Here is a 13,647-nt window from a genome sequence, read left to right on the forward strand (position 1 = left end):
ACAGTCCCCCACCAATGCCAAGGCCTGTACAGGCACAGAGTGACTCAGAAGAGGAACAACCTGAGCCTGCCCCAGTAGGCAGATGGAGGTGTGCCCAGTATGCCATGGCCTTGGCAAAGAGGCAACACATAGCACATACACTGACACAGTAGGGACCCAGGAAATGACACCTCTCTCTCTGACTTGCATATACAGTAAAAGGGATGTCAAACATGACACTACCTGTGCTCAACTATGTATAGGGAGTGTACTATGCACATTCGATATAGGCAACCCTCGACACCATCCGCAATACTGGCACACCCAGAAGGTAAGTCACTCCCCTTACCGATTGCTGATTGGAGTAGTATGTGTAGTCACTTGTATCTATGGTATGGATGTGAGCATGCAAGGGAATCAGGTGGCTGAATAGGATGCCAGCAGATAGTAGACACCTATAGCGGCACCATGAGATCTGTAACAAATACTGGTGTCACCATAGTAGCCAGTACTACACAGGATGACAAAACCCACTGCAGGAAATGTGCTGGGCCACATGTGTGTCCATATGCCTCACACATGCCAGTCAGGGAGGTTCACATAGCCAACAACAGTCTAACCCAGCAGGACAGGTGTAGACAAGCACAAACAAAGGCTGTGCTATGGCCTTTGTATGATGCATATGGGTAACCACCCCCCAAGCCTATACAGACAGACTACATCAGATCAGGCAGTGGGATGTTAGTTCTGAAGGGTAGGAAGTCAGAAAGTAATATGTAGGTCAATCAAACCTAAGACCTGTAGTACACTGATATGCCTCTAGTCAACATGATAGGTTAGAATACAAAATGAAATGGAGTACCTGACATACCAGTACAGTCATAGCAAATGTGTACAAGTGTCAGGTGTGCCCCTCCACCATCGTATGTAGAAATGTAGAAACAATCAGGTGTGCCCCCCCCAATCCTGTGTAGAAATGTAGAAACAGTCAGGTGTGCCCCCAATCCTGTGTAGAAATGTAGAAATAGTCAGGTGTGCCCTCCCCCATTTCTGTGTAGAACTGTAGAAACAGTCAGGTGTGCCCCCCATCCTATGTAGAAATGTAGTAACAGTCAGGTGTGCCCCCCCAATCCTGTGTAGAGATGTAGAAACAGTCAGGTGTGCCCCCCAATCCTGTGTAGAGATGTAGACATTGTCAGGTGTGCCTCCCCCCAATTCTGTGTAGAAATGTAGAAACAGTCAGGTGTGCCCCCCCCACAACCCTATGTAGACATGTAGTAACATGTATGTGTAGGTATAATACCAGTGCAGCACGATGCCCAGAGGTGGCCAAGGTAGCAGGATAAACTGTAGCATTTACACAATATGCAGGTATGTGTGTGTTAGGTTGATGTGTGTTTCATATTGTGTCAGAGTTGTCAGTATGTATGCATGTTGAGGAATGACCTGGTGGCCATTGCCCACTACTGCTGATGACAGGGCCAAGTCCCCACAACTGCAGTGCCAAAGACAATTCCCACCAGTATAACACATGCTAGCAGTAAGCCATTGTAAATGTATGGTGGTAATATGTGTCACCATCTGAAAGATTGACATGACATGGCTGTTGGGCTAGATATACAAGCAGTACACAGGGGAAAATACCCCAGACATGCAGTATATATATTGTGTAACTGTGAAATGGACACACCCTTGGAATTGTACAAACAGGTATGCATCACATTATCTGGTCCTGTAGTAGGGGATACCGGTGTTGTCTGCCCGAACACTTGCAGATCACAAAGGAGGTAGGACTGATGTATTGGGAAACAGGTGATGTACCTGCATATGCCAGCATAACTGGAATGCCCCATACATATCTGTGTCAGATGCAAGTAGTATCCATAGCACACATGCACCCAGCTCACCCAAACACCGCGTACAGGTACCTCTCTGGTCGTATTCTTGCTGTGAGGAATGGATACAATATGACCCCACCTGTACATGGCAATAGCAAAAGAATGCAGCGTGTAGTGCAGGTGTCCCATGCAGGTGTATCCCTAGCCATAGGTAGCACCCTGCCAGCATCCACACTACCTGATCAAGACTGATAGAGGGTGTTGGCATGAACACCTAGCACACCTACTCTGTCACCCCAGGGGAATATACTGTATGGCGGTCTGAGACTGTAGGACTGACAAAATTCAATGGCCTGCCACATCTGTCCTGCATCAACACCAAATGGCCCACAGGCCTCTGCCAAAGACCTGTGTCTCACACGTACTGCTAATGCAAGTTATGTCATGGACACCCAAATAACAACATAACACACTCCACATAAGCCATATGCAAGGCCATGCAAACAAATCACGGTAACATGTCCACCATGTCCCACTGCATGAACTGTGGAACAACACCAATACACAGCTGTGATGGGGTGATAACCTTAAGCAAAGTATCAGGGAATGTATGCATAATGTATGGAAGAGGATAGAATAACAGACGGGGGTGTGGGAGCATGGGCAGCATGGAATGTGCAAGGTCTGACACAAAGTTGTGTGCACACACTATCCCTGGCTGCAAACACATAAATGGGTGGCTACATACCTGGCCGTACACCACAGTAGGGTTAATGTCCTGACTCATGGCCCCTGTCTCTGGGTAACCTGTGCAAATCTGTAAAGCTGTGAGGTATTGCCACAGCAAAATAAGGCCATACTGTCATGTCAATGAATGTACAAGTATGGTATCCTCTGCCAGCATTGTACCAAGGTGCTGAATTGGATACACAGACCCAGCAGCAAGTGTCTGCAGCTCCCCCTCCAAAATGGCATAACTTACCATGAATATGTAGGCGTCTGCCCACAATACCTGACACAGCTGCAGTCACCCTTGTCACCCAAGACATCACTGTGAGCAAGAATGTCGACCTGACAGTACATTAGGACAGAAAACATCACAGTGTATAACAGTACACGTCTGAATATCTCTGCTAACAGCACTACCATGTAGCTGAAGCAGCACAGACACAATCACCTACAGTACACACTAACCTCTACAAGGTTTGTCCCCATATTGCCAAATGATCGACGGATACCCTGCAGAAACAGTTTGCTACCTGTAGGTGTACTACACAAAGGTCTGCACTGGAGTACAAACTACCTGGAATTGATCCTCACATTCAATATGTTCACACACTTAGAGGAATGAAGGCAATGTCAGACAACAACATACTGAAAGGTCATACTCGTCATGCTCACACACTTAAACAAATGAAGCCCATGTCTGCAAACAACAGTGTGCACCAGTCATGCTTTGCACACACAGTGGATAGGAATACAGACATATATCCAAGGACAATACACTATAATTAGCCAAAAGTAGATGTACATAGATGTGTGGAAGAGAGTGACTGTGACAAGGAGTCATCCATTATGAGGCCTGTCCCATCCAGCACACAGCAAAATGGCTACAACCACTTGAGGTGTAAATGTCACTCACTGTAGACATTAGCAACCGATATCCGTCAGCATTACAGACTATGTGGTGCAAGTGCTTGCTGTGCAACATGACTGTACAAGGAAGTAGTCATCTAGCAACTGTATACATGTACCTGCAGAATATAACCCTGCATGTGTCCGCATGTGGTGTGTCAACCTCTAGATGAATGGGTTATGGCCCATGCACACACATTGCCCTCTCCATAGCCCTACCATGACAAGCCTGCTGAGGTCATCCACTTTGAAATACACCTTTGGGAAAGGTGTAGCCCAGTAATCTCCATGGTGCATCCTGCAACTACGTACTGTTGTAGTGTGATAACCTAGTTAGGTAAGAGTTCTAATCTCAGACAAGGCAAGTGTGTGTCTCTATCTGTGTAACGCGCAATGCTTTTTAGGCTAGTCACACTCACTACAAATCAAATGCCCTACTTTGGCAAGGCAGCTGATGTTATTCACTGTGAAATACACCTTTGGGAAAGGTGTAGCCCAGTAATCTCTGTGGCGCATCCTAAAACTGTGTACTGCTATCGTGTGATAAACTAGTTAGGTCGGAGTTCTACTCCCAGACTTGGAAACTGTGTGTGTGTGTCTCTGTCTGTGTAGAAAGCAATGCTTTTTAGGCTAGTCACACTCATTACAATTCAAATGCCCTACTTTGGCAAGGCTGCTGATGTTATTCACTGTGAAATAAACTTTTGGGAAAGGTGTAGCCCAGTAATCTCCGTGTCCAGTCCTATAACTGCATACTGCTGTAGTATGATAAACTAGTTAGACAGGAGTTCTAATCCCAGACATGGCAACTGTGTGTGTGTGTCTCTTTCTGTGTAGAAAACAATGCTTTTTAGGCTAGTCACACTCACCACAATTCAAATGCCCCATGTTGGCAAGCCGGCTAATGTCATTCACTGCAAAATACAACTTTGGGGAAGATGTAGCCCAGTAATCTCCACGGTGCATCCTATAACTGCGTACTGCTGTAGTGTGATAAACTTGTTAAGTAGGAGTCCTAATCCCAGCCATGGTAGGTGTGTATGGGTCTGTGCTTCTGTGTGTGTCAGTGTTTGTTATTTGTATCCTGTGTGGAGGTGGCTGTGAGTGTAACAACTGGACTCATTGGGGAGTGGGTTTTGCAAATTTCTTATTTGGTGGCCCTAGTATATGTCACAATGTCCACCTTATGGGGATAACAGATGTGAAATAGCTGAGAGGCTGGGGTGCAAATCCATACACCTACATGTGACATCAAGGCCTGGTGAACAAAGTTAGCAACCCTTGTATTACCCAGAGAACACTCTCAACCCATGTTTCATGCACACACACACACACACACACACACACACACACACACACACACACACACACACACACACACTTGCCTTGGCAACAACCGCTATGTTGGTAGTACCCAGCATATTGCCCACTGATAGTAACCATTGTGTGATTGCAGTGGGCTACAGATGGCATGGCTCCCTGTCCATCAGTCCAATAGGCACATACATGCAAGACAGTGCACCTTCCCTATGTTCCCCTCTGGACACCTGCAACACCTATGGAGCCATCAAATGTGGCCCACAAAAAAAAAAATACCATGCCTTAAACATATGTCCTGTATAGACAGATGCTACTGACACCAGGGAATACCTGTATCAGGCTATCAATGTAGGTGCATTGTCAACCTGCTGTCCAGTAACAGTTCCCGCCACATGAGGCCAGGACTGGCACTTCTGATGATAACAATCTGTGTACACAACATGGCAAGACACCCCAGGTACAGTTCCACATGTCACTGTACATGCATGTGGGGCATGTGCACATCCCAGACACTGTCCATGTTATGGACTAAGGAACACATACATGGCAAGCAATGCACAGCAATGGCCACAAACAGTAGTTACCCAAGTGACTGGATTGTGAATACAATACCCACCTGTGTGGGCCAATCCAGACACTACACCCCTGAGCCACACTGCAGACCATTGTCATGTGGCTTGATGCCAAGGTATACCCATTACCTAGCCTTGTATAGCCATCTGACACAGTCGACCTCTACACACCCGTGAAGCAGTGCACCAGTGCATATCAGTGCTGGCACCCTGTGTCTGTGTGTGTGGTGTATGATGCCTATGACCCCATTCACACTCACTGCAACCCCCATTACTGAAGCATGCTGTCTGATGTCAGACACCTCCACATACCCTTTTCCCATATAACCTCCGTATAACCCTTGTGGTGCATGTGATACCTGCACAGTACTGTACTGAGGCAATCTACCTAGTGATGAGTTGTATTCCTGACCCTGCCAAGTGTGTCAATGTGTGCGGGTCCCTGAGAGAGTGTGGCTGTGTTGATGCTGACATGTGTTCCTGCAGACAGGCACGTGTACTACACCTACCGTATAGCTACCATATCACTGTTGCAGATTTCACTCACCATCACATATATGTTTGGAGGACACCTCAACATGTAACCTATGTGGCGCATCCAATAACTGCTTTGACATGTGATAGCAATACATAGTCAGTCAGGGTTTTATACCCTGTACTGGTAGGTGTGTGATACAAACATGGTTAAGTTTTAATCTCCCACCCCTCATTGACTTTTCATTGCCTCTGTCTGCCTCTCTCACTCCCTCTCTGGTGGATGTGGAGACTTACACCTGCTTTGCTTAGGCAGCAGCATGTGCATTGTAAGTGATGCTCATGATCTGCTGATGGCCTCTGCATGAATTGCAGCCCCTTCTCTACCTGATTGAATGTGGAACAGCTGTGGTAACTTTCTGATAGCCAATTGCATGGAAACACACTCCAGTATCTAGAACATCATGTTGGTGTTGGGCCTTTTCATTCACTGTGAGCAGGACCTAGATCTGTTGTTTGGCAAACAGCATCACAAATGGATTGGGGATTTGCCTCTAATAACATACACTGTGGAAACAGGCCAACACACAGGAGGGGGATGTGCCTGACTTGACTACAGACTGTAAGTGCTGCTATACTGCATTTGGAGTAATGTTGGTTTAACAGGGTGTCTGTAGATATGGCTGTCCTACATATTCTAATGTCAATGCTATGTTTATGAGGAAACCCCCATCTGTAGGGTCATCTGCAGACTGGGCAGTGTGTGGTGCCTTATGTTTCTTGTGTTACCCACAGAGCACCTGTCTGTGAACTGCAGAAGCATAGTGTGAGGATTGCAGTCAGTACATGGTGACAGCCATGAGATTTACTGACTTCATATCCCTCATAGGACATATGTTGCAACAAAACCTGTTACAACAATAAATCTATGAGGTTATCACAGCAACATGTCAATATTGGTCCTGTGTGTGTGCCTCCAGCCACAACTCTGTCAACCTTTGTACATATGTCATGCAGTAAGAGGTGCATATGTTCTGTACACCATATTTATTGACATCATATCTGATAACAATGCAGTGAGATATCAGACTGCTACACATGTTATGTATAGTAGGGGTTCTCTTTGAGGACATAACCTGGGCATTCTGTGGTTGTGTGTACAGTACTGAGGTCTGTGTATTTATGGTGATTGTCAACAGCATGTGTATTGTGAATATATACCTTGGCCTGTGTACGGACTGTGGTAGATGTCATTATTTTTGGTCCTGTTCTATATGATGTTACATGCTCCTCCACTGTATGTTACCCTATTGGCTTACATGTTTGTAGGGCCAAACACACACATGTCCCATACCACAGACAGAGATCAGACCACACTGTGTAGCTGCCCAGTATATGTAGGGTTGGTGTCTGAGTGGCACATATGAGGATGGTGTTGATCAGATAGTCCATATACTGTAATATTATGCTAGCCTACCATATGTGGCTGTAGCTGTGTTCACATTGGTTGTGGTTATGCACTTTCACACTGGTGTCTATTACTCTGTGCTGTGACATGCCTGTAGAGCCTGCTATATATGCAGGTACATGTGTATTCCCCATAGGAAATGTAGGCCATTGTTGTGGCAGTCTGCCTGTAGTCTGCACAGTGCTTTGTTCTGTGTATACCTCTGGACTGACCAGTGTGTGTCAGACTGTCCACATATATTGACCATATGTCTGCTGTAGTCTACAGGAGCATTACTGTGCTAGCAGTGGTACTGTACTATGATGTATTTAAGATGCCTATCAGTAGCCAATGGCGCATATGGTAAAAGCAGATGTGACCTCCCACACACATGTCTGTGAAGACAATCCCTATTACAGTAGCAATAGTCTACAAATATACCTGCAAAACATACCTGACATCCTCTTGCACTAAGAAGTTGGGACTATTGGGGCTGAGGTAGGGCTCCACTCCATGTTCAGGACATATGGTGAACATATATGTATATATAATTATCCATATATCTGTATAGATATATACACATATACATATCGACATACATAGATGGATATGTATATGTGTATATATGGGTTCACTTTATAACATCGAAATACTGAAATGTCGAATTTCAGTATCTCGAAGCTATAAAGTCGAATGTTACAAATAGTGAATGTTCATAATCGCGAATTTCATATATCTCGAATATATGTCGAATTTGCGGTTATGAAGTTGTGCTACATAATGTCCGGGTTTGTGTTTTGTTGGTGCGCGGTGCCATGTGTGGATGTAGGTGTTATGTCAGGTAAGTGAGTGTTCTGTAAGGGTTTTGAGTGGGAGTCAGAGTGTGTGTGAGGGATTGGAGAATGTGCATGTGTGAGTGAGCTTTTGTGTTGTGCTTGTGCGATCTCGGAGTTAGTATATATAAGTAGGGGTGTGTGGGGGGCGCAGGGGGGCTTGCCCCCCTGCTTATGTGTGTGTGAGTTGTGTATGTGTGTTGTTTTTTTGTTTATGTTGTGATGTGGGTGTTGTGTTGTATGTTTAGTGTAGTGTGTGCGGTGTTTTCAGTTATGTGTTTCGCGGTCTTTGTTTGTCAGTGTTTTGTGGATTCGGTTTTATAGTCTCGAGATACTGAAATTCGATATTTCAGCATTTCGAGGTTATAAAGTGAATCCAGATATATATATATATATATATATATATATATATATATATACACACACATATAAACGCTCAGATATATACATATACAGAGCAATATATGTCTACACATATACAGATAGAGACACTTATGCACATATACGTATGGATATCTACATATATATCGGCAATAATAGGTATATCAGAATAGATATGTATGCACATATAGTTATAGATATCTGCATATATGCTCACATAAATAGGCATATCTGTACACATACGATGTGCATACATATATAGCTATATATACATATATCTATATATTCATATGGATTCACTACATGTGACCAAAAGTTCATATGACCGAAGCCATTTGACTGAGACCAAATGACCGAAAGTTCATTTGACTGAAAACCCATAAGACCGAAAACTCATTTGACCAAAAAACAGCACTGGCAGGTATATGCCCTGTTCCCCACTGTAGTGCGACCCTGGAGTGAGAATATATTGTTGGGGGGTGTGAGGGGCACAGCCCCCCACATTGGTCGGTGCGGGGGTCATAGCTCCCCACATAATTGCAGTTTATGCACTATTATATACATGTGTATCCATTAAAAATACATTAAAACATATAACATCAGTAAAACTGGTTGCAAAATGTATATATATATATATATATATATATATATATATATATATATATATATATATATATATATATATATATATATATATATATATACACACACACACACACACACACACACACACACACACACACACATATATATATATATATATATATGCTTCGGTTGGTCGAAGTTTCAGTACTTCTAAACCCACTGGGGGTGAGACCACTTGTTCGAAGTACTGAAACTTCAAAAACCGAGTACAGAGATCACAATACAGCGTGGAATGGGAATATTCCCTTTTCCTCACTGTAGTGCAATCTCAGGGTTGATATATTTAAGTAGGGGGAGTGTGAGGGGGACAGCAAAAGATGTTTTTTTGTGGGGTTTTTTTTTTTTTTAGTCAGCTGATCCAGCGACTACACTTCAGCAAAAATGCAATTAATTGAAATGCACTTTCACTGACGTGGGCATCTACTTTTATTTTTCGAAGTAATGAAATTTCAATGAAGAAAAGTAGATCCATATATATATATATATATATATATATATATATATATATATATATATATATATCTATAGGCTAACTACTTGTACAATATTCTGATTTGAGGATGCACTTGTATTCCCAATACCATAAAATTAGATTGGCGTAGACTGGGGCACAAGTGACCCCCATATCTACTCCCTAACCTTTCTGGTAAAATTCCCCTTTGAACATCATAAAACTGTTGTTAGAACATTCCTTGTTATAAGATTATAATATCAGCAGCATTCAGATCTGTATTTTGCAGTAACATGTCTTTCAACCAGCAAAGTCCACAACTGTGATGAATAACTGAAAATAAATTAGCAATGACAACAGTAACTAACTTTGCATTGGGTAAAGATATATTTTCAGCTCCCTTCAGAAATGTCAAAACTCAAAATGGTGGAAAAAAAAAGAAAAAAAAAACACACAGAAGAGCAAACCTCAAGATTTATTTTCTCCTTAAAATGTTTTTGCAGCGGATCAAGCCCTGCACCCCCATCTCAAACTTGGTATATGTAAGTCCATTCTTTTGGCCATTCAGACACTGTATTTTGGGACTTGCTGTAGCTCATCCTGACATTTCAAATGATTACTCATATGGCTCCTGAATAGACTTAAAATGCCACAAGTCTGCTAAAACACATTTACATTATACTAAAAATGTTTTTGCATCAATGAACTTCGGTAGAGATTCTGTCTTTGAGCATACTGCAGCCACAATAGGTCTTAAAGGCAGATTATTCACCTACGTATGGACTTTTGGAATTATAAATATTGTGGAGATAACGGGCTTTTCATTTTTTAAGTACTTACTTCTCTGTATATCAGTGACCCTCTGCATTAATAGATCTTCAAACCACAGAACGGTCTTTTCATATACAACAGCACATTCATTTGTAGATGCCACTTTGTAGGGGTCAGGATTGTTAAACAATGTTAAGTATTCTTCCACTATAATCCGATGCATCCATAACAATGACTACACAGCCCCTTGTCTGGTTCAATAAGTCTAATTTTCTTGTCCCTAGCCAAGCTGTTTAACGAGTTCTTCTAATCAATAGATATGTTTACCAAGTACATTTTTTTATCAGCACCTTTTCCCATGTGTTGATTGTAGCTAGCTGTCTCGGCTCTTTTTCGCAAGTATTTTTTTTCAAACATACAGGTGCTGTGGTGGATTAAACAATTTCTTTCCTTGTAAATCATTGCAATGGTGTTTTCACCCATTTTGTCCATAAAATCCAGTGCTAAATTAAATATATGAGCAAACAATTTCAGTTCCACTAAGCAGTCACCTAAAGTAATTTGTATGGATGGAATAAATGTAAAGCCTTGTAATATCTTAAAGTGAACTTCTGTAATATCCATTGAGGTCTAATTATAAACATTAAAGAATTTTATTTTCAACATATACAGTACCTGAATTCACACTGCATTCTATTAAATCCAAGGGTGGCCTTGACCATGGCCGCTCCATGTTTGGTTAATTATGGAGTGCTCCATTTCCAGTTTTGTTGTATCTCTTGGTAATTAGTTGTGTTTTTGTCCCTCCTATTCAACAGCCTATTGGACAATCTTGGGGGTGGAAAATCAAAAAGCTCATCATAATTAGGTGAATCAGTCTCAGTGTTAAGTTCCCCAGTTTGATTCTTGGTTGGGATGCCTTTTGTGCAGAGCCTGCATGTCTTCCCTGTGCTTGTGTGGGTTTCCTCTGGGTGCTCCAGATTCCTCCCACATTCCAAAGGCATGCAATAGTTGGACTGGACACTCTAAATTGGCCATAGGTGTGAGTGTGTATGTGAGAGTGTTGTGTGGAAGAACTGCCATGGGAAGGCTAGCCACCCAATGGTGTAATCCTTGGATGTAGATTATTGTCATTATTGTAGTGACACCCCAACCCCATGTACAAAAGTGGGAAAAAGGGGTTGTAGATGAATGGATGGAATCTCAGTGTTGCTGACAGTTTGTTTGTCTCCCATGTCTACACCCATTCTCCTGGCAGAAGTCTCACAATATTTGGAAAGTGGATATAATGTTTAAGAGACATAGTCTCTTTTGTCTCTATGAAACTTTTTTCTTTCCTGGCCATAACAGTCATTACATGTAACATCACTTTATCAAATGCTTTGGTATATTTGTTGTTTTGAGAATTACACAATAGATTTTGCAAGACAGAATTGTTAAAGATTGTAATTTGGTCTTGTAACCCTGTTAGTTGTCTTCCATTGTCATGCAAAGGGAAGTCCCTTAGCTCATAACTTAACCTATCAAATAAATCTATTGAATCATAATTTAGGTTAGAGTTCTCTGTAGTACCATTTGGAAATGTATTAATCTTGAGGCCTTTTGGGACTCTATGACTTTTCATACACTCTAAATAAAAATTATATAATTGCAATGATTTATATTTAACATAAGTTTTTCTAGTTTAAATGTTTGTGTATTTAAAAAAGTATTTTTATAGTTGTAATTTACAATTAATATATCATTAAATTTAAAACAGGAATCCAATCTTGGAATACCAGTTTAATTTTATATATAACCTTTGATAAACATAAGAATCTCAGTTCTTCTTTGAGTATAGGCAAATTGTGCCTATGGTGTAAATAATATGGCAGTGTAGAGTGATGCCCTGGGATGACAATTTTCATTGTAGTACAGATTATTGAAATTTTGTTAAAGGCAGGCCAAATGGCTGTAGTATCTATTTCTGGTTTCTGTGGGGTAGCTGCAGTGAAAGGGAGAATGCTCCTGGTCTTAGAGTTTATGACACTCGAGTCTGTGTCCTTCACTGTCAAACTTCTTCCTGAATGTAGGAGTAACTGAGGGCTCGTCTTGTTCAGATTATTCCTCTCTTCAGTTTCCAGAGTACTTCATACTTGGGAATTTTGAAACTGTTCCCAGCTTAAGTAACATAACTTCAGTTTTAATACATTGACAAAGATTTGTGTTGAATGCTTGAACAGTGCACAGGGTAAGAGATACAGCAAGGCTCCTTGTTGGAACAGGTGTAGTGGCACAAAAAAGGGTAGACCTAGCTTAATGTATAAAGATATCAGACAGCGTAGACTCATTATCTGTTCTTACCTATTTTATCTGTTCTTTCTGTTTTGTGTTAGTTAAATGTTTATCTAATCAGCATATTATGCTATATTTTAATTGTTTATGCCATCATATATCATCAGGTCTTTGGCTTACATTTCTTACTCTGTTAACATTAAGGAAAAAGACAGAACAACATATCCCTTATCTTTTTTGTTTCGGCTTCTGTTTCAAAAATTTTTTTGTTCTTTTACCTACTCATATTCAATTACTTAGAGTGACAACTTTCATTTGCCTTATTTAATATATCTTTTTCAGTCTGTTTAGATTTTTAACATTTTCTGTACAATCAGCCATTCTTTTTCATTGTCTCCCTCATCTGCAGAAACACCTTCCTCTTTACCAGCCCCCCCCTCTTTATTTAGATCAGGTATTACTTGCTCACCTGTTAAATCAGCATAAGTTGTTCCAAATTTTCATTTTAAACAATTCCATTTGAACATTTTCATTCTCTTTAGCACGGTCATGCTACCAATGCTTATTAGATGTGCAATACCTGCAATATGGCCTACAGTTTTAGCTGCATGCCTTACCTGTCCACAGACATTACATTGCCTTTTTGTACATGCATTAATCAAATCTAACAATTCTTTGACTCCATTAAGCCAAATTACACATGTAACATGCTTCACAATGTTTAATTTTCTTCCAGTGTTACCCATATTCCCCATTCATAATTTGTCTATAGAGTGAACCGACTGGCATATAGATAAAAACAAACAAAATCTTAATGTTTTCTTCAACCAGGTAATCAAATCTAAATTACTGTTAGTCTATTTTGTAACACTGGAGTACCTGCCTGAAGCACATACTCATTCTAAGACTACTCCTGCTTCTTTGATAAAATTGCATAGACAATTTTGTCCATTAATTCAAATCTCTCAAAAGTCCATTACAAAACTGCCTTATTCCAAAATGAATTAAGGAGCAAATCTGTGATATA

Source organism: Protopterus annectens, chromosome 2.part0 (genome assembly GCF_019279795.1).
Source record: "Protopterus annectens isolate FY-2018-M chromosome 2.part0, PAN1.0, whole genome shotgun sequence".
NCBI lineage: Eukaryota > Metazoa > Chordata > Ceratodontiformes > Protopteridae > Protopterus > Protopterus annectens.